The sequence below is a fragment of the Parasteatoda tepidariorum genome, chromosome 5, assembly GCF_043381705.1.
Source record: "Parasteatoda tepidariorum isolate YZ-2023 chromosome 5, CAS_Ptep_4.0, whole genome shotgun sequence".
In the NCBI taxonomy this organism is placed as follows: domain Eukaryota; kingdom Metazoa; phylum Arthropoda; class Arachnida; order Araneae; family Theridiidae; genus Parasteatoda; species Parasteatoda tepidariorum.
Genome location: NC_092208.1, coordinates 65950330 through 65969804, shown reverse-complemented (window position 1 = coordinate 65969804; position 19475 = coordinate 65950330). Strand labels below are relative to the sequence as shown.

General features: G+C 30.9%; 1 protein-coding gene and 1 long non-coding RNA gene across 5 annotated transcripts in view; one reads left to right on the top strand and one right to left on the bottom strand.

The window, feature by feature from the left end:
• Positions 1-9378, bottom strand: part of LOC107441035 (phospholipase A2 inhibitor beta) — a 45763-nt gene extending 36385 nt beyond the window's left edge. The window contains exon 1 of the mRNA XM_043050255.2: positions 9283-9378. The gene's annotated coding sequence lies outside the window, so the exon portion shown is untranslated. The remainder of the gene's footprint in view (positions 1-9282) is intronic.
• Positions 1-19475, top strand: part of LOC107447262 (uncharacterized) — a 163909-nt gene that overhangs the window by 116266 nt on the left and 28168 nt on the right. The gene's annotated exons all lie outside the window — the stretch shown is intronic.

Below are 19475 nucleotides of genomic sequence, written 5' to 3'. Positions count from 1 at the left end.
TTCATTCTTTAAAAAAGACAATAGGTTTAAAAAAACAGTTCAGAATTCAAATTTTGTGTTTTAACCGTTTTAGTTAATTGATTTGTGAAGTGAGTTGAAAAAATTTGAGATTAGATAACACCACCGGATGTGACAAATTTGCATCAAAAGAGTAAAAACTAATCATAACGCAGATTTAAAGTTGAAATTCCAACGGTGCAAGAAACTATGTCTAACGCAAAAATAAATTAGAAGAGACCGAGAAAACGTACAAAAAATAAAGAATGTAAATAAGGCGACTTGTTGTGATTGGTAAAATTTTAATAAACGTAGAATTTAAAATTTAATAGCACTATATATAGTACTTACTATAGAACTTGTTATATAGTACTCAGCTAAATAAACAAATGACATCTCTTTTAACTTTTATAAGTAGTAACTCTGATTTCAATCATTTTTGCTATGGTTAAATGTCAGTTTTAAGTTTTTTATAAATAATAACAATTAAATGTGTGTTTTTAAATAGATTTCAATAAATTTAACACAAGATAATTAAACATTCGTCTAACAGACTGCCGTCCCCTGTCAGTTTACGAATTCGAGATATTCCCGTTTCACTCACACTATCTCGCTCACAGTAGCGTGAAATAATCCGAAGGAGTCACGTCTGTACTCATGTTACTTGTTTGCCGTAATCGTCGTCTGACAGTCGATAGTTTGGTCGTCTAACAGTCCATCAAAATAAAAATTGAAGATAATTTTAATATTGAAAAGCCCATCGAAGACACAACAAAGAGTGCGGCGAACAAAAGCAGAATTTGTATTTTTTGTCCGCAGAATGACAAAATGCGTAAGCAGCTACATTAAGGCTATTTGTGGAGAACACGCTTTTAATATCCGCCAAGAAGGCAAACGATATTTTTTTAACCATATTTTTAGTTTTGAAATATAATGCTTTTTTAAGTTAGACTAATTCGTTTGAAATGATTAAAGAAAGTATAAAAATACCATACTTGTTTTTAATTAACAGTTTGTTAGTCAAATGATTAGTAACAGATATTTACTCTGATTCAAGTTTAGTTATCTAGGGTTAAAGGGAAATTTTCTCTCATTATGTGAATTGGTTAGTCGATGTGAATAGATTTGAAGTCATTTATACTGAATCTAATAATTTAATCAATTCATGGGAATCTCAGGGGCCCAAATTTTGAAGGGGACGAAATTGAAATACGCAGTCCCAAAAGCTCTGTAAATTTCACTCTCAAGAAAAAAAAAATTACGTTTGCTAAAATATTTGAAAAAAAGTATCGATTATTTTTTTTAAGTTTTCTCCTTTTTAACCTGATGATTTTAAATCGATGATGATTCATAAAAAATAATTTTTATTTGTCTGAAACATTGAGGGTGACTTTTAGAATTTTTTAGAAATTTCTAGTTATGGATGGAGACATATACCACCCAACGAGTACGTTGTTTTAGAACCAAACTTTTCATGACAAAAATTTAATTTTTGCAAATTGTACGAGAGCTAAAAATGCCGATTTTCTTCAATAAAAATAATCGAATTATTTTCTTTGTTTAATAAGCTACAGCTGTAGAACAAGTCAAGGTCAGTTTCACTCTGACAATATTATTTTAATTTATTAAAAGTGAAAGAAAAGAACGGAAATAATTCGTTAGCGCAAATTCCGTACCTGAAATAAAGTGTATTTGTATTCTACTTTCATCTAATAAAAATTTTTAAAAAAAGATTGTAAAGTTGGAACAATATAAAAAATACAGAATTGAAAACAGTACTAAATTAAATATAAAAAGTATCACTTTTGGAAAAGTGAGGCTTATCACCTTTTTTTTGGGGGGGGGGGGCTATCTTNTCCCCTTTTTTTTGGGGGGGGGGGGATATGGCCGATAAATGGTTTTTTGATAGCTTTTTTTTGGTATTTGTATATAGTGATTTAAATTATTAAATTATAAACATGCCTAAACATCAAAAAATATTGAGTGATTTAAATCTCACAAATGTATAGTTCACGTGTGATTTTGATTTACCCTTGTGACCGAAGAAATAAATAGACATTGCAACATCAGATATGATTTTTTTTTTTAAATCATAATGTCATTTCCTCACCTATATTTGAAACCTTTTTCAAAAAGTCTAGTTAGGAAATAAAACAGATTCATCCGCAAGTTCTTAACAATATGATACTAGTGCCAAGTGACTGTTAAAAAGTAAAGTATAAAATCAGATAGGACCCAAATGTCAACTGCAGGCACACAAAAAAAATCTGTGATAAAAACCACTAGAGCATTTAATTTTTTTCTGCAAGATTCTTTAAGTACGGAAGTATATGCCGATGTTGGAATATAGTAGTAGCTTTAACTAACAAGTAATGTTCTGAATAAATAAATTCTATAGGCGTAATTATCGTCTAATTAAATACTTGTATATTCATTTATATAGTTAGTATTCAAATATGATCTTGTCCCAAGATATCTCAAGAAAAAAAAATTTCGTTTTTAAAAATTTTAATCTTAGACTTCGATTTACAATTTCTTCCTATATGGAATACGAATAGACATTTTCAATAATTTTAGCAACAGCTAATGAACGACTCGATGATTGTTATTCGTCGATTCGGCTAATCACGTCTGAATGGCAAAAAATACAGATTTCTTCATGTCATTGTATCCCCATATGTTTATTAATTTCACGGGATGAGTTTTTCCCAGTGACCGAAAAAGTAAATAAAACTCACGCGTGTAACATCAAATAAAACTTCTTTTTTTTTTATCTTAATCATATCTTTTCCTCACCTACATATGAAACCTTTTCAAAAAGTGTAGGTAGGAAATAAAACAGATACATCAGCAAGCTTTTACCAACCTGAAACTAGTGCCTAGTGAGTGTTAAAAAGAAATAAACACCGCAAGAATATTTAGAAAAAAATTGTTCTGTGAGATTCTCTAAGTTAATCTTTATATAGAGAAATAGTTTTAACTAACAATTTATCTTCTCGATAAAGGAATTTTGTAGTTAAAGTTTTCTTCTGGATAAGTACTAGTAAATGTATTTCTATAGATAGTACTCAAATACAATCTTGCCCCGGGAGACTCGAAAATAACTCTTTTTTTCCTTCAAAAATGTAACTCTTAGTCTTCTGAATGTAAATTCTTTATATGTGCACAGATATTTCCAATGGTTTTTACAGCATATTAAGTTTGCAATAGTTAATGATTGGCTTGATGATTGTTATTCAACGATTAGGCTAATCATATCTGAATGGCAAAAAAATACTGATTGCTTTATGTCATTCTGTCTCCCATATGTTTACTTTTTTCATGTAATGTTTCTCCCCGTGACCGATAAAATAAATAGAATTGTGCAACATCAAATAAAAAAAAATTTTACCTTAATCATAAAATCTTTTCCTCACCTACATATGAAACCTTTTCAAAAAGTGTAGGTAGGAAATAAAACAGATACATCCGCAAGCTTTTACCAACCTGATACTAGTGCCAAGTGAGTGTTAAAAAGCAAAGTAAAAATCACGTGGGACCAAAATGTCAACTGCAGACAGGATCAAACATAAGAATAAGAGCCGCAATTCCCCAGGCTATATCCTAGACAGCACTTGAGGACATCCAAAATAAACACCACCAAGAATATTTGAATTTGTTTCAGTAAGATTCTCTTTGAATACGGAAATAGTTCTCGCTCACAATTAATCTTCTAGATAAGTAAAATATTTGAGTGTTCGTCATCAATCGTCAAATGAGAAATCTTTTTTTTCTGCTTTCCGCTATGAATTATTTGTCCTATGAATGAAATAGAAAGGCGAACGATGAAAAGAAATATTTGCATATTTTTCATCCAGATCTATTTCAAGAATCAAATCATTTATTTCAGTTAATCGCAGCTAGTTTCGTTTTGAAAAAAAGGTATGATTTTCGAACGTAGGTTCGGCTTTCAGGAGATATTTGTTTTCAAAACCTGCTCAATCTTGTCTTTACAAACATTTCTTGTCCTTTTTTTATTCTTCTTTTTTTAACAATTTTCCGATTTGTTTTTGGACGATTCGGATTTTAAAAAAACTTATAACTGGCACAAATTTTTTGAACTAATTAAAATAATTTCATTAACCAAAATAAATTAATAAAATTTTTTAAATTTTTAAACATAACATAAATTTTTAACATAAAATTTTTTATTGATAATAATTATTTTCTTGAATATTAATTTACCGCAAAAATAAGTTTGATGTCATTTATATTTGTTTTCCCTTACGAAATCAACTAACTAAAAAAAAATAAATCGTTAGTCATATCCTGATGCGTCCAAAAGAAATTTAACTCAATTTTTTGCTCCTGTATAATAAACATTGTTTTGAAACTAAAGTGAATTAATTAATTTAATTTAGACTTTACTGAATGCCATATATGTAATGATTCGCCAGATTTTTATGGTATTTTCTTCTCACTTAGAAATTAGTGCCCATTTCCCCTTAACGTATAGCTTTAGAATCCTTGTCAAACATAAGCGTATATACAATGGGAGTATTAATATTTAAGTAACGAAAAAAAATTCTATTAAAAACTGTTGTATATGAGTGAGATTGAAAAAAAATCATAACATGTTTCATTTCTTGAGAAAACAGGAAGGAGAATGGAGATTAATAGATACACTCCAAGTTTCATCAGGCAATCCAACTGTTCTTGTTTTTTCTTTTTTTTTCCTCTCACTTTCTTCAGTAGTTTTTCTACAACATTTTAAATGTTCTTATTTCTCAATATACGAGCCTTAATATGAAAAACTTTTTTACTTCATATTTAACAAAGAGTTTAAAAAGATTAAAAATATATATGAAGAGTGCTGATTACGGAACACCATGAATATTATGAGCAGTGACTGTGAAACCCTCTATATTGCTAAAACGGGAAGTAGATTGGTAGACGATACCTTGTCATTTTTAAGACTATATAAAAATTTTATTTTTTAGCGAACAAAAATGCAAGGTAAAAAAAAAAAATACATAGGAACAATTTTTCTTACTAATTTGTATTTTTATCAAAAAATCTAATTTTAAAATTAAAACTAGATGTGTGGCATTAAAAATGTATTTTTACGCCAGGAACGATGACAAAGTGGCGGTCATTAACTCGAAACGAGCTCGAATTCGAATTAAATGAGTGCTAATGATAGCGACGGAAACAGGTCACAGTTTGTTATTTTTTACTTTCCTTTCTTAATCCCCATCTTAAAACATAGAGTGCGCACAACTTATCATTGTCAAGTAACAACAATTCGAAACTTCAATTTGAAGAGTCACATACTTTTTTTTCAATATAACATGACTCTGAAACAAACTTTTAAGTTAATTAGTTATTTTAAATTGAGTTCTGGTAGTAACTGGTTTGTTACGAACACTTACGTTAGAGCTGGGCTTGCGGGACCACAGCTATTGTATGTGATTCATTTTAGCTTCACCAGTGGTGGGGATAATGACTCCCCACACCCCTCTGCAATGAAGTGATGTGGACCTGTTAGCTTGTGACCTGTTAGCTCATGATTCAGGATGACTTTCGCCGCTGAATCTTTTATTATTATCTTTGAAGATTCAGTGGCGAAAGTCATTCCGAATCGCAAGTCCAATTCTGATGATTCCGACAATGTACATTCTCTTGGCCTCTCCGTACGTCGATGCCATAATTAAAATATTGAATCAGAACATAATGGACCACTAGTTGAGCTCAAGATCAAAGTGGAACCGCGGGATTCGAGCAGTGAACATTCTATTGAATGAAGCGATAGTGGGGATGATGAGTTTGAGGTTATGGAACACAGAAACATGACAATAGATTATCTAGTAAGCAGGGAAGGTTACAATAATGCCTATAATCGCATCACATGCATCATTTTGTAGGGTTACTCTGTACTGATTTCTTGATGGTTTATTTTTTATTTTTGACCCATATGAAGAACGGCTATTCAGCTAATAATTAATATAATATAGTTATATAGTATTACTGGCGGAATTCGTAGTAACAACTGAAATAACAAGAATTTTTCGAAGGTTCAACTTAATAGAACAATCCTTTAAAGACATATAGAAAGCTTGCCTATTTTTTTAAATGTTGTACTCTCTACTCTTTGAAAGTTTTCATAAATTAAAATACTAGATTATGAGCATTTCCTTCCAAAAAAAAAAACTCTTTTGCGCAATTAAAGGATTTTAGAAAAAAAATTTCCAAACGATAAACAACTTGGTTGCTTTTAAAAATAACCTTATCCTCAAAATATTAAATTTTAAATCAATAAAAATATAGTTATAAGTAGTAATTCTTGAAATAAAACTCATTTTTTACAATTAAAAGAGTTCGAAAACAGTATTCCAAAAAAATATAAACAAATAACGCGTTTTATCTCTCTTAAAATCATGCATATTATTCCTTTGAATAATTCAAACAAAACATTCAGCAACAAATAAATGCATAAAACGAGAAAAACAAATAAAACTAATTCCTCAAGAAATTAAAGATTTGATCTTTAAGAATATTACATAAGTAGTTATTCTTATAACAAAACTCATTTTTACTATTAAAGAATTTAAGAAATAATTTTCCAGAACTATAAGCAATTCAAGCATTTTATGTAGCTAAAAATCATGCATTTATTTGAATAATTCGAAGAAAGCATTCCTCAATGAAGACTCAGAACCAACATTCAGAAAATTTCTAAATAAAACTCTAAGGAAGTTTAAACAAATGGCAATCACAATCCTAAAACATAAAACTATTTAAATCAATGTCGTAATGTCACCAAAGTAAAAACATGAAGGGAAGAGATTTTATAGATACGACAAAAATAGATAAAACATAACCCTTAAAAAATCAAAGTTTTTAATCTATTAAAATATAGCATAAGTAATTATTTCGGATAGCCTGGTCGGTAGGGCGCTGGGCTCATGTCCGAGAGTTCGTGGGTTCGAACCCCGAAGTCGGGTCGGCCGAAGAGTCCCCGTGTAGTAAAGTGACTGATGCACGTTAAATCTGCGTCGAGTTGCAAAAGTCCTCCATGTTCCCATAACAAATCAATACCTCTGGAGGTACTGGATTGAAGATCGATCGTTCTCTGATTCAGGTCAAAATTACGATCTGTGGATGAATGAATGGGTCCGCCCTATAAACGGGTGTGACGTATGATGTGGCAGAAGTCGAATTCTTGGCCATAGATGGCGCCACTGAAAAAACAAGAACAATCGCACCCCTTATGCCTAAACAGGCATACGTCAACAACAACAACAACGAAACTCATTTTAACCATTAAAGGTTTTCAGAAACAATTTTCCAAAAACGTAAACTAATCATTCGTTTTTATCTCGCTAAAAATCACGCATATCATTTATTTGAAAAATCCAAACTGAGCATTCATCAACAAACAATGAGAAAACAAAAAAACTCTGAGAAAATTTAAACAAATGATAGTCACAATCCGATATCATAAAACTATTTAAATCAATATCGTAATGTCACCAAAGAGCATAAACGGAAAACATTCTGAAACACGAGAAAAACAGATAAAACATAAGGTATTTTGAAATTTCTTCTTCAATCTGAATATATGGTTAAAGACAATTGTACACAGTGAACTCTATAAGCTAGATCTAATGCGAGATAATGATAAACAACGAAAGCGAACCGAAGTTCTTTGTCACTAAACATAAGATAATTTGTTACTGTGGTTCACGCTAAGATAAGGTAGTTGTCAAAAACGACCACAAAATGGCAGATGGCCAAAAATCTCTTTCTTCTTTTTTTAAATGCTCAATGTCCAAAACGTATGAAAGAGAAAGAAACACATTAATAACAAGCTCAAGTCAGATATAAGTTAAACATGTAAGTTCTGGGTGAACATTGTTTTAAATTTATAAATGCGATTTCATCTAGATGTGGACACAGCATAAAAGGATATTGGACGAGTTCCATGATGTGTGAATGTTTTTTTCAGATAAAGAATTTTAACTTTTGTTATGAGAAAAATTTTAGTATTTTATAAAACTTTTATAGTAGATAGTTGAAATTTATAGTTGGTGCAAAAACAAAAGATATTTGAATGCAGGTTAGTTTTTAGTGATGTATTAAAGTAGCTTTAATATTATTTCGAATGGGTTTCATATGTGAAAATTAAATTACCGTCTGAAAAAAAATTAATCCCATCCTTAACTTAAGTAATAACTGTTAAATTTTATTTCCAAAATATAATCCTAAATAGATTTACTAATTTTGGTCATCATAAAAAATTGTGGCTGTAAAATAATGCTAAAAATATTTCATTTGCTTATAAAAAAAACTTCCACATTAGAAACAAATTAGTTCTTTTAGAAGCATCATGTGTTTTAACGTGCACCAAACACATAATGTTTCTAAAAGAACTAATTTGTTTCCTAAAGATTATGAATTAAATTAAGTGAAATTTTCAATTAGTTAGAATCTATATCAATAAAGATGTAATTTTTTAAAAATTACTAATATTTTATAACTTTTATTTTTAATGAAATTTTTTAAGGTAGAGCGCCTTTTGCTCCTCAACCTCTAAACTGCGCATGACATGAAACTGCTCCTGACCTGAATGTTTTGTTGAATATTTTCAGTTATAGCAAAATCACTTAAGACAAAAATATTCGTTTTTTATAAAAATGTCCATGTTTTTATAAATATTTAGGCTAGGTTTACGAAATTTTGCGCAATTATTGCATATAATAACCAAAATACTAGTTATAAGTTACAAATTGTTACTACATTGTTTTGCATAAGACGTTCAAAAAAAAAATTTCCGTTTCTAATTTATTGATGATCCCTCAAAACCTCAAAAAGCTTTAAACTTCATTGATATGTATGAGAAATCGCATGATCTAAACACTTCTAAATTCATAAACTGATTCTCTAAGTATTTTTGAGAAATATCAAAAAATGTGTTAGTGACGAAGAGTTTCCATTATTTTATCCAACCTCTGTATATCATAAATACTGGTTTAGGGACGGACGCAATATTTTATTCATGAGGAAATTTTCCCGTCAAGCAATAAAAACACTTTTGAAAAAATTATTAAAAAAGTCGCCTTGGAAAATATAATATTGTTTTAAGTCTTGAAGATATATTCCTATATTGCCAATATTGCCTTTTATACCTTTAATCCAATTCATTCTTGAACTAATCGCTGAATTTGATTTAATTATTTGCAGTTGTTTTTCATGTTTCTTTAATCAAACGTATCTTTCAAACAGATAAAAAGATATTTCACTTACTTTGAGCTCCGTGTTGAACCATAATATAGTGGAAATTCGTTGCAAACTTAAAAAGGTCACAAGTCGAACTATTTTATCTTGCAACTTAAGCCATCTAAAATTTAATTCTACTATATTATAGTTCTACTAGAAAAGAAACATAGTAAACTTAATTAAAGCAACGGCAAATTATTAAAGTAATAGCAAATTATTAAGGCAATAGCAAATTTGCATAGCATTATAGTTCACGGTTCGGTACTGATATTATGGTTGAACGGTGAACCGATTTCAATGAGAGTGTACAAAACCATGCAAATACTTCTTATTATGATCATATTTGGCATTTTAGAAGACCACGCTTTTGATTCTAAAAAGATGGGCAAAATTTTAGGAAGTGATAGTACACACCCAAGCAAACAATTTTTATCAAAGAATGCATGGTCGAAAACAAAGCGCAAAGGTGCTGGCTCATTTGGAAAGTTGTTTCATGCAAACGTGAAAGCTCCATTCCTGTTGCGAGTTACTGCGCTGCGAGTTATTATTTGCATGTTATGGGAAGAAGAAGAGCTCGTATATAAATTTTCGTCACGATTCATACATAAAAGCTGCTGATTCGAGAGTGCATTGTCAATCGCGGTAGTAACGCATCTGAAGATGCTGCCCTTCTCTAATAAGGAAAAAGCCGATATGCATTTTGACTATGCATTTGGTTCCAACAGAACGCAGTACGAGAAATGCGAAGTTATCTGGACGTAACCTTTCCAAACCAACGGATTGGCGAGGTGGTCCTATAGCTTGGCCACCGTGCTCGCCAGATCTTTCATGCATCGATTTCTTTTTATGGGGACAGCTGAATGCTCTTATGTATGAGACTCGCATTGAATCTGCAGAAGAACTTGTCGGCCGCTGCAGGGGAAGCTCGCGATGTGACTGGTGTGTTTCAGAATGTTCGCCAATCTCTTCTTTGTCGTTGTACTGCGTGCATAGCCAATGCTTGCCATTGTTTTGAACACTTATTGTAATCACATCTCATTAAATTTACTTTTATAACTTAATTTCATCGTTCATTGTGTGTTTTTGCCTCATATACGAATGTAACTTTGTACGCCCTATAACGGTTTTGTGTTTTGTTTTCGACCATGCATTCTATGACAAAAATGGTTTGCTTGCGTGTGTACTATCACCCATCTTAATTTTGCCCATCTTTTTAGAATCACCCTGTATCAGAATTCATATATCAATTGAACGAAAGCACAACGCACAAAACTAAAGCGTTGACCATAGTTGGCTCTTTTCTTAATCCCACGCCAACCTTTACTGTTTAAAAAGGCAGGATTTTCGTAAACAAAGCTCTTCTTCATTTGTTGGGTTTTTTTTCTTGCATTTTCTGAAGTTATCAGCACATGACCGTACAAATCATAATTGCGATAATAGCGTCCCATAGATATTTAAAAATTAATGAAGTTAGCGTTGAAATATACGCACCCACTGTCTCATAAAGGGTTAACATTCAATAATATACATTCAATAATAGAAAATATAAAGAACTGTTGACTTTTTAGGTAATTAATTTAATAATAATAAATTCTTTATAGAAAACAAAAAGAAATATTTATTGACAATATAAGTGTACTCGTAGCTTACTACATTCGCGTACATTTCGTATCGACGTTCTACAAATTTTTATATCGCAAAAAACAAACTGAACATAACCGCTGTTGCCATTCTTAATTTACAATATATATATATATATGCGCTTACAGACAATACTCAATGACATTTTTCTAATATTAAACATCATTACGCTTTTTTTCAATGCAAAATAACTGGATGAATATCCAAATAGAAGTATCTTTAGTAGTTAACACTGAATGACACTTCAATAACAAAAAAATAAGATGAGAAGAAAAAAATTAAGTTGTCTTTTCGAAGAATTTTCTATTATTTTATGACACTTTTCTTCCATAAGAGTTCTTCCAAAATAAAAACTAAATGAATCCCATTCCAGCAATGTGTCAAAAGCAACTCTTCACTTTGTGAAATACACGTCAAAATGTCAGATGCTGTTACAATTCTCTAAAGATGAAACAATGAAAATAGAAGTTAATAGAGTCACAGAAATTGTGAAGTATTAAAAAAAAAAAAAGAAATATATGAAGAAGCAGTTAACTGTAAAATGAAAAATAACTCCACCCGTTTTCAGAAGTGAATTCCGAACGACACAATGAATACTATATTAGATGCATCAAACCAATTTGAACAGTGAAGCATTTTTATTAATAACTTTATTATGCTTACTTCATTGTAGAGCTAATTTTGTCAAGATAATATGGATATACCCACTCATTCATGTCATTTCGTTTCAAATATCCAATTCATTTTTTAAAAAAAAGATTCAAAGGTTTAGAAATGTTTGATTGGCAACTGAATAACGCAATTATTTTTAGTAAGAAAAAAAAGGAAAACTGAGGAAGAAAGATATATATATATATAAATGTTTTGTTGAATATNTTATGAAATTGGTTGATGAAGAAAGAAATATTAATATTTTGTTTTCATTTATCCTTTAGATGAATTTACTAATACAGTAAAGTCCCGATTATCCGAGCCCCAATTATCCGATTTTCCGCTTTAACCGAGCTATCCAATGTATTTCACAGATCTTTTTTTTTCTAGTTTATTTTTTATTTTTAAAACTACCGCCGAAAAAAATTCTGAATTTTATCTTCCAAACACTCAGTAGAACAAGCTGAAGGACAGCATGAGATTACATATGAAATGATAGTTAATATCGTCAGAAATGAAAATGAATCTACCGAAGATGATGAAGACAGTGATCATAAAAATCAACATATAAAAATCTCTCAACATAAAAAAAATCATTATAAAAGCTATCGAAAGTGATATTGAATATATAGAACAACAAGAGGAGGCGACACCAGCTTTCTTGTTTATCCCTCAAAAAATGGCAAAACATGCCAAAGTAATGTAAAAAAAAAACGATTAAGGACTCTTTTTCAGTAAAAACTCATTAATCCTCGTTAAGTACGCTTTTTAAGTGTCTTGAAGCAAGGTTTTAATTATAATATGATTTTTAGGTGGTGAACTCGCATAAACTCTGCATTTGATATTACATTTATACCTAATCTTTTTTTCTTTCCATTTTAATACTCTTCCCTTTAACCGAGTTTTTCGGTTATCCGAGCTAGTCGTGGTCCACATTAACGGATAATCGGGACTCTACGTATATATATATATATATAGTCTAAATCATTGACTTGAAATACCTCATTCCGGTAGTGTAAATGTTAATTATGTTAATTAAATTATAAATTCTTGCTTTTGAACTTGATTTATCATTTTTGTTTGTCTCACAGTTATATTTTTTTTCTTCTTACATTTGTTTGTTTTCAAAGTTGTTTTAATTTTGTCATAAATTATCTCCTCATTAATTTATAATTATTATTATTAATAATAACAATATTACTTCTACGCTGTTAGAGTTTTCACTCTGAAATTACGGTAAAATAACCGGCAGCAGACCGTCCATCCGCTTAACCATAAAATGTATGCTTACAGGAACATGTCTTTACCTATACGGTTTTGTAACCATTTACAATCAGCACAGTTTCTAAACCTTAAAAATAAAACTTAAACGGACATTGGAGATCTATGGGTGATCAAATTATGCTCGAACGTTATATTCGTATTTCAATAGTTTAGAGTCACTGATTGAAGAGTGTAGGACGCTGGAAACTTTTCATGTATTGAAGGAATGGAGGATATTTTGTGATATTAACGTTGGGATTCGAACCCCTGTTCATCCGGTTATGAGATTGACTGATTGCCCCTCTCAGCTACAGTTTGTACTTTACGGAACAAAAGAGCTTCATAAGGTGGGCCTAGTTGATGCGGATAAAATTCTGTTTCTTAAACAGCATTGGGAAAAAGCAATTAATAAATGTTTTTTCTCTTACAGTTGACAGTTTGAATATCATCCTTTTTTATGATTATTTGACTGTTTTGGTTGAATGTGGTAAAATGACAATTAAATAAATTCCTATTTAACCATTTTTCCAGAGGAATTTCTAACAGTTTACTACTTCTACAGCTATTACTATCACTTGAAAATGCTTGATGGTGCTTGAAATGCTTGAAAATGCTATGTTGCTACCAATTCGGCCTGCTATTCTAGTCCATCAAAACAATCAAAATTATTTTGAAGAAAAAAAAATTAAAATTATCAAAAAATTTTTGTGCAAAGTCAACTAAAACACGAGATAGTACTCTTTTCAAATTATTGAATGACGGTTTACATAATTTCTGTACAAATGAATATAGTTTGAAATATATCGATCCTAGTCGGATGTTAAAAAATGGTTACTTAACTTCCTTATTAAGTAAAAAAATATCTCAGTGATAAGTTACGCCAGAGTAAAAGTAGAAAATCTTTTGATATTAGACACGTCATGTAAATATTTTTAAAAAAAGGTTGCAATTTATTTAGAAAGTTCCATTATAATCATGTAAATAAATAAATTAGGAGCATTTTAAAAATACGAGTTGTGGAGAAATCATTTGCTCTTACTAAAATAAAATAAAAGAATTCATGTACTAAATGCCCTTTTTCTTTCAACAACCATCCTCCTACGTATCTTAAAGTAACACTTGAGCACAGAGGTAATAAAAGAGGCAAGAAGAACTTTAAAAGATAGAAAAATGCAATTATAGCGACGTTAGCAGCTAACCAAGTTTCATTGTTCGGTATCAATTTTGGAAATGGAATTACACTTGGGAAGAAGTCTTGAAGTGTGTGTTAAAATTTAAGTGTCTCAGTTGCGCAATGTCCCTGATTTATGTCTTGTGGGGACTATAAAATTAAGTTTGCGCAGCATGAATTTTTATTACCTGCGCGACCATGAAGAGGCTCTTTGACGGAAATGCATAAAAGAAAGGAGATTAGAAAGAAATGTTGAGTATGACAATCGCAAGGGCTGCTTTTAGACAAAGTAAACTTGTCCATTTTCCCTCCGTCCTTAGAAAAATAAAATGCATGCCAATTATTTGTTTTAAATTCATAACTTAAAATTTGAAAGTGCCTAATGTTCCTACAATAACTGATAATTTGGAAAAATCAATTTAAGTTAGAGAGAAAGAGACAGAAATGTATGATTTTCCAGATTTCTCTTAGTTAACTAGAGTTTTGCACACATCAAAATACGAAATGAGTTACAAAGTTTTTTAACAGATGGCGCTACTAACTCTCAAAACTAAAAGGAAATGCTTTCTGCAGCAGGTCAGACAATTTCCGGTGCTCTACGGTTCCCAGTAGACCACCGAAGTCAAGCATCACTCGTTGCGGTCAGTAAGCGGGTGGTTGACCACTTTGATCAGCCTGCGTAGGGATCGAGAGTGCGAGGTATCGGTCTTTATTAAAGTGTTCAACCATAAAGTGCTAGACTGCGTACGCAGGTCGTCGGGCTACCAAAGCACGGGAGCCATCAAATCAGTGGAGGATCAAAATTGCGATGGCAGGTCTTCGAATCATCCTAAGGGATGTTTTCCGCAGACCGTCGCCAATAGCCCATTTTGCAGCTGTAGTGCGACATAAATAAAGTACCGACGTACCGACCGACAGCAATTTAGACTGGTTTGCTCAGTTTAATAGCTATGAACCCTTAGAGTCGCCACAATGATGCAGTTTGGAAATTTAATTATTAAAAATTAATATTAAGACTAGATTATTATTATTAATATTAAGAAATTAATATTAAGGCTAAAGCAATCCTCCAACTTAGAGAGTTTAAAAAAAGTTATCCAGATAAAGCAAAGTAATTTATGAGCATTATTACTTGCTAAGAATTATCACAAAAGTTACTACAACCAAACGTGATGATATAAATAATGAATTAAGCAAGCTTAAACATTAAAAAAAAATAATGAATAAATAAAAATGAAACAGATTCGAAGTCATTTGCAAAATAAAGATCTACTATTTTCCATCTGTTTTTCTAATTAGCAGATAATAAAAGGGCCATAACTCAAAATCCATCAAAAGTAGATATCCCACGAAATAAAATAATTCTCTCCTGGATAATTACCAGCACGCATAAATCGCATCTGCTGATAGGGCATTGTTCGCGCGGAGATGGTCTTCAAGCACCTGGCTCATTCAGAAATAATCATTAAGTTCCCAACAAAAATGACCTTATAAGTGAGTTTAATGAAGATTGACCTGATGAATTTAATCGCCGCTCCCCTTTAACTAATTACCCTGAGTGCTTTAAGACCTAGAAAAAAAACATTATGCTGTTTGCAGAACTAGACAAGCCACCCAAAATGCTTAAAAGTTGGTGCCTCTCTATCGGCAAAAAAACTATAACAGCGTAATTTGAGAATTTTTTCAGCAAGACAATGGAGTAAATTAAAATTCTTCTTTTTTATACAACTGTAAAAATTAATTTTTCCACAGCGATATATATCAAAATGGGGAATGTAAAGTTTTTTTCTCTTAGGAGGGTGCTCTCCAGCTGCTGCATTTTTTAAATTAAAATAAAAAGCAATTTTTTTTTAATATGTGAATTAATGCTGAAGTGGACGATATTTTTTACTGCTTTTTTATTTACTCAAAGAAATTAAGTGCATCGAAAATATGTTTCCTTATGAAAGTGCGATCAAAGTGATAAATTATTAATTTTTCGTGATGGCTACTTTAAATGTTAGTTATACGTGATTTTAAATACGTATTTTTTGTTAACGCTAAGCTACAGAGTCATTTTCATTGCATCCATGGACGTACCAGCGAAGATTTGTACCCATCAAACTAAAAAAATTAATTGCATTAGAATCGTGTTTCTTTACTAAACTAACATTAAAAATAGTCGAGAGGAATCACTGCAAACTACTGTTCTTTTGTATCGCACTACACACTACACTACTTTTTTAATAAAGTAGCTCACTATACTGCAAATTACTGTAGTACTACAAAAAAAGGAAAAGTGGCGAAAATTTATAATTTTAATTATTAAAGTAAAACTAAATCTCCCTTGAATAACTTTCGATCTAAATTACGAAAATTCGAAATATTCAAGATATAATTACTTGACATAAATTCCCTTTAATTAAAAATGCTATATATTAATAATAATAAGACATCACGACCAAAATGCACTTTTACTAAACAAATATTTCTCTTCTCAACAACTTTTAAATCAGAACCCTAGTAGCCGAATTCCAAAATTGAAGCAACTTCAGTATAATAATTATTATAGGGGTATATAATTATTATAACGAAGAAGAAAATTTTAAATACCAAAATATTCTTAATAAAAGCCCAATAATTTGAAAAGAGTGTACTGGATGGAATTAATCTTGCTAAATTTAATCTATTATATTTTATTGATACAAATAATTTTTTCGTGTAATCTTCGAATTGAGAAATGTGCAACATACTGAAAACTTGGTGATTAGATTTGGAAGTCATTTAGAGTTATCAGTTTTTTTTTTATTATTATTATTATTATTATAATTAAAAAATCTCTTAACTACTGTTAATGTTGTTTTTCGAAGCTCTGTCGCCAAGGAAAATAAAAAAGCCATAGTTTAAGTGCCTAACACTTGAAGCAATGCGATGATTTTAAACTATACAGGGTGATTCTAAAACGATGGGCAAAATTTTAGGATGTGATAGTACACACCCAAGCAAACAATTTTTGTCAAAGAATGCATGGTCGAAAACAAAGCCCAAAACTGCTAGAGGTAGTCAAAGTTTTTGTTCTTATATGAGGCAAAACACACAAAGAACGATGAAGTTAAGTTATAAAAGCAAATTTAATGACATGTGATTACAATAAGTGTTCAAAACAGTGGCCGGCAGCGGCTATGCACGCAGTACAACGGCGAAGAAAAGATAGGCGNTTGCTTAGGTAACTAGAGTTTTGTACTCATCAAATTACGAAATGAGTTACGAAGTTTTTTAACAGATGGCGCTACTAACTCTTAAAACTAAAAAGAAATGTTTTCTGCAGCATGTCAGACAATTCCCGGTGTTCTACCGTTCCCAGTAGAGCACCTAAGTCAAGCATCACTCGCTGCGGTCAGTAAGCGGGTGGGTGACCACTTTGATCAGCCTGCGTAGGAATCGAGAATGCGAGGTATCTGTCCGTATTAAACTGTTCTACCCTAAAGTGCTAGACTTCGCTCGCAGGTCATCGGGCTACGAAAGCAGGGGAGTCATCCCCTCAGCAGAGGATCAAAATCATGTCTTCGAATCATCCAGAGGGATGTTTTCCAGACCGTCGCCAATAGCCCATTGTGCAGCTCTAGTGCCACGTAAATAAAATACTGACGAACCGATCGGCAGAAATTTAGATTGGTTTGCTCAGTTTAATAGCTACGAGCCCTTAGAGTAGCTACAATGATGCAGTTTGGAAATTTAATTATTAAAAATTAATATTAAGATTAGAATTTTATTAATATTAAAAAAATTAATATTAAAGCAAAAACAATCCTCCAATATAATAGATTTTAAAAAAAGTTACCCAAATAAAGCAAACTAATTTATGAGCATTATTACTTGCTAAGAATTATCACAAAAGTTACTACGACCAAACGTGGTAATATAAATAATAAATTAAGCAAGCTTAAACATTAAAAAAAAAAATTAATGAATAAATAAAAATGAAACAGATTCGAAGTCATTTGCAAAATAAAGATCTACCATTTTCCATCTGTTTTTCTAATTATCAGATAATAAAAGGGCCATAACTCAAAATCCATCAAAAGTAGATATCTCACGAAATAAAATAATTCTCTCCTGGATAATTACCGGCACGCATAAATCGCATCTGCTGATAGGGCATTGTTCGCGCGGTGATAGTCTTCAAGCACCTGGCTCATTCAGAAATAATCATTAAGTTCCCAACAAAAATGACCTTATAAGTGAGTTTAATGAAGACTGACCTGATGAATTTAATCGCCGCTCCCCTTTAACTAATTACCCAGAGTGCTTTAAGACCTAGAAAAAAACATTATGCTGTTTGCCGAACTAGACAAGCCACCCAAAATGCTTAAAAGTTGGTGCCTCTATCGGCAAAAAAACTATAACAGCGTAATTTGAGAATTTTTTCAGCAAGACAAAGCAATAAATTAAAATTTCTCTTTTTTATACAACTGTAAAAATTAATTTTTCCACAGCGATACATATCAAAATGGGGAATGTAAAGTTTTTCTTTTAGGATGCTGCGCTCCAGCTGCCGCAGTTTTTAAATTAGAATAAAAAGCAATTTTTTTAATGTGTGAATTAATACTAAAGTGTACAATATTTTTTACTGCTTTTTAATTTACTCAAAGAAATTAAGTACATCGAAAATACGTTTCCTTATGAAAGTGTGATCAAAGTGATTAATTATTAATTTTTCGTAATGACTTCTTTAAATATTAGTTATACGTGATTTTGAATATATAACTTGTGTTAACGTTAAGTTACAGAGACTGAGTCATTTTCATTGCATTGACGGACCTACGGAAATTTGTACCCATCAAATTCAAAAAATTAGTATGGTTTAGAACCGTGTTTCTTTACTAAACTAACGTTAAAAGTAGTTGCCAGGAATCGCCACAAATTATTGTTTTTTTTATGGCACTACACACACTATTTTTTTAATAAAGACACTACACACTACACTGCAAATTGCAAAAGAAAGTTAAAAAAAGGAAAAGTGGTGAAAATTTATAATTTTAATTAATAAAGTAAAAATAAATCTCACTTGAATGACTTGCGATCTAAATTATGGAAATTCGAAATATTCAAGACTCGACATAAATCCCCTTTAATTAAAAATGGTATATATTAATAATATAAAAAATTAAGACCAAAATGCACTTTAGTAAACAAATATTTCTCTTCTCAACAGATTTAAAATCAAAACCCCAGTAGCCGAATTCCAAACTTGAAGCAACTTCAGTATAATTATTATAACAGCATATAATTATTATAACAAAGATGAAAATTTTAAATACCGAAATATTCTTAATAGCAGCCCAATAATTTGAAAAGAGTGTACTAGATGGAGTTAATCTTGTTATAACTAATCTATTAAATTTTATTGATAAATAGATACAAATAATTCTTTCGTGAAATCTTCGAATCGCGAAATGTGCGATATACTGAAAACTTGGCGATTAGATTTGGAAATAATTTAGAGTCATCAGTT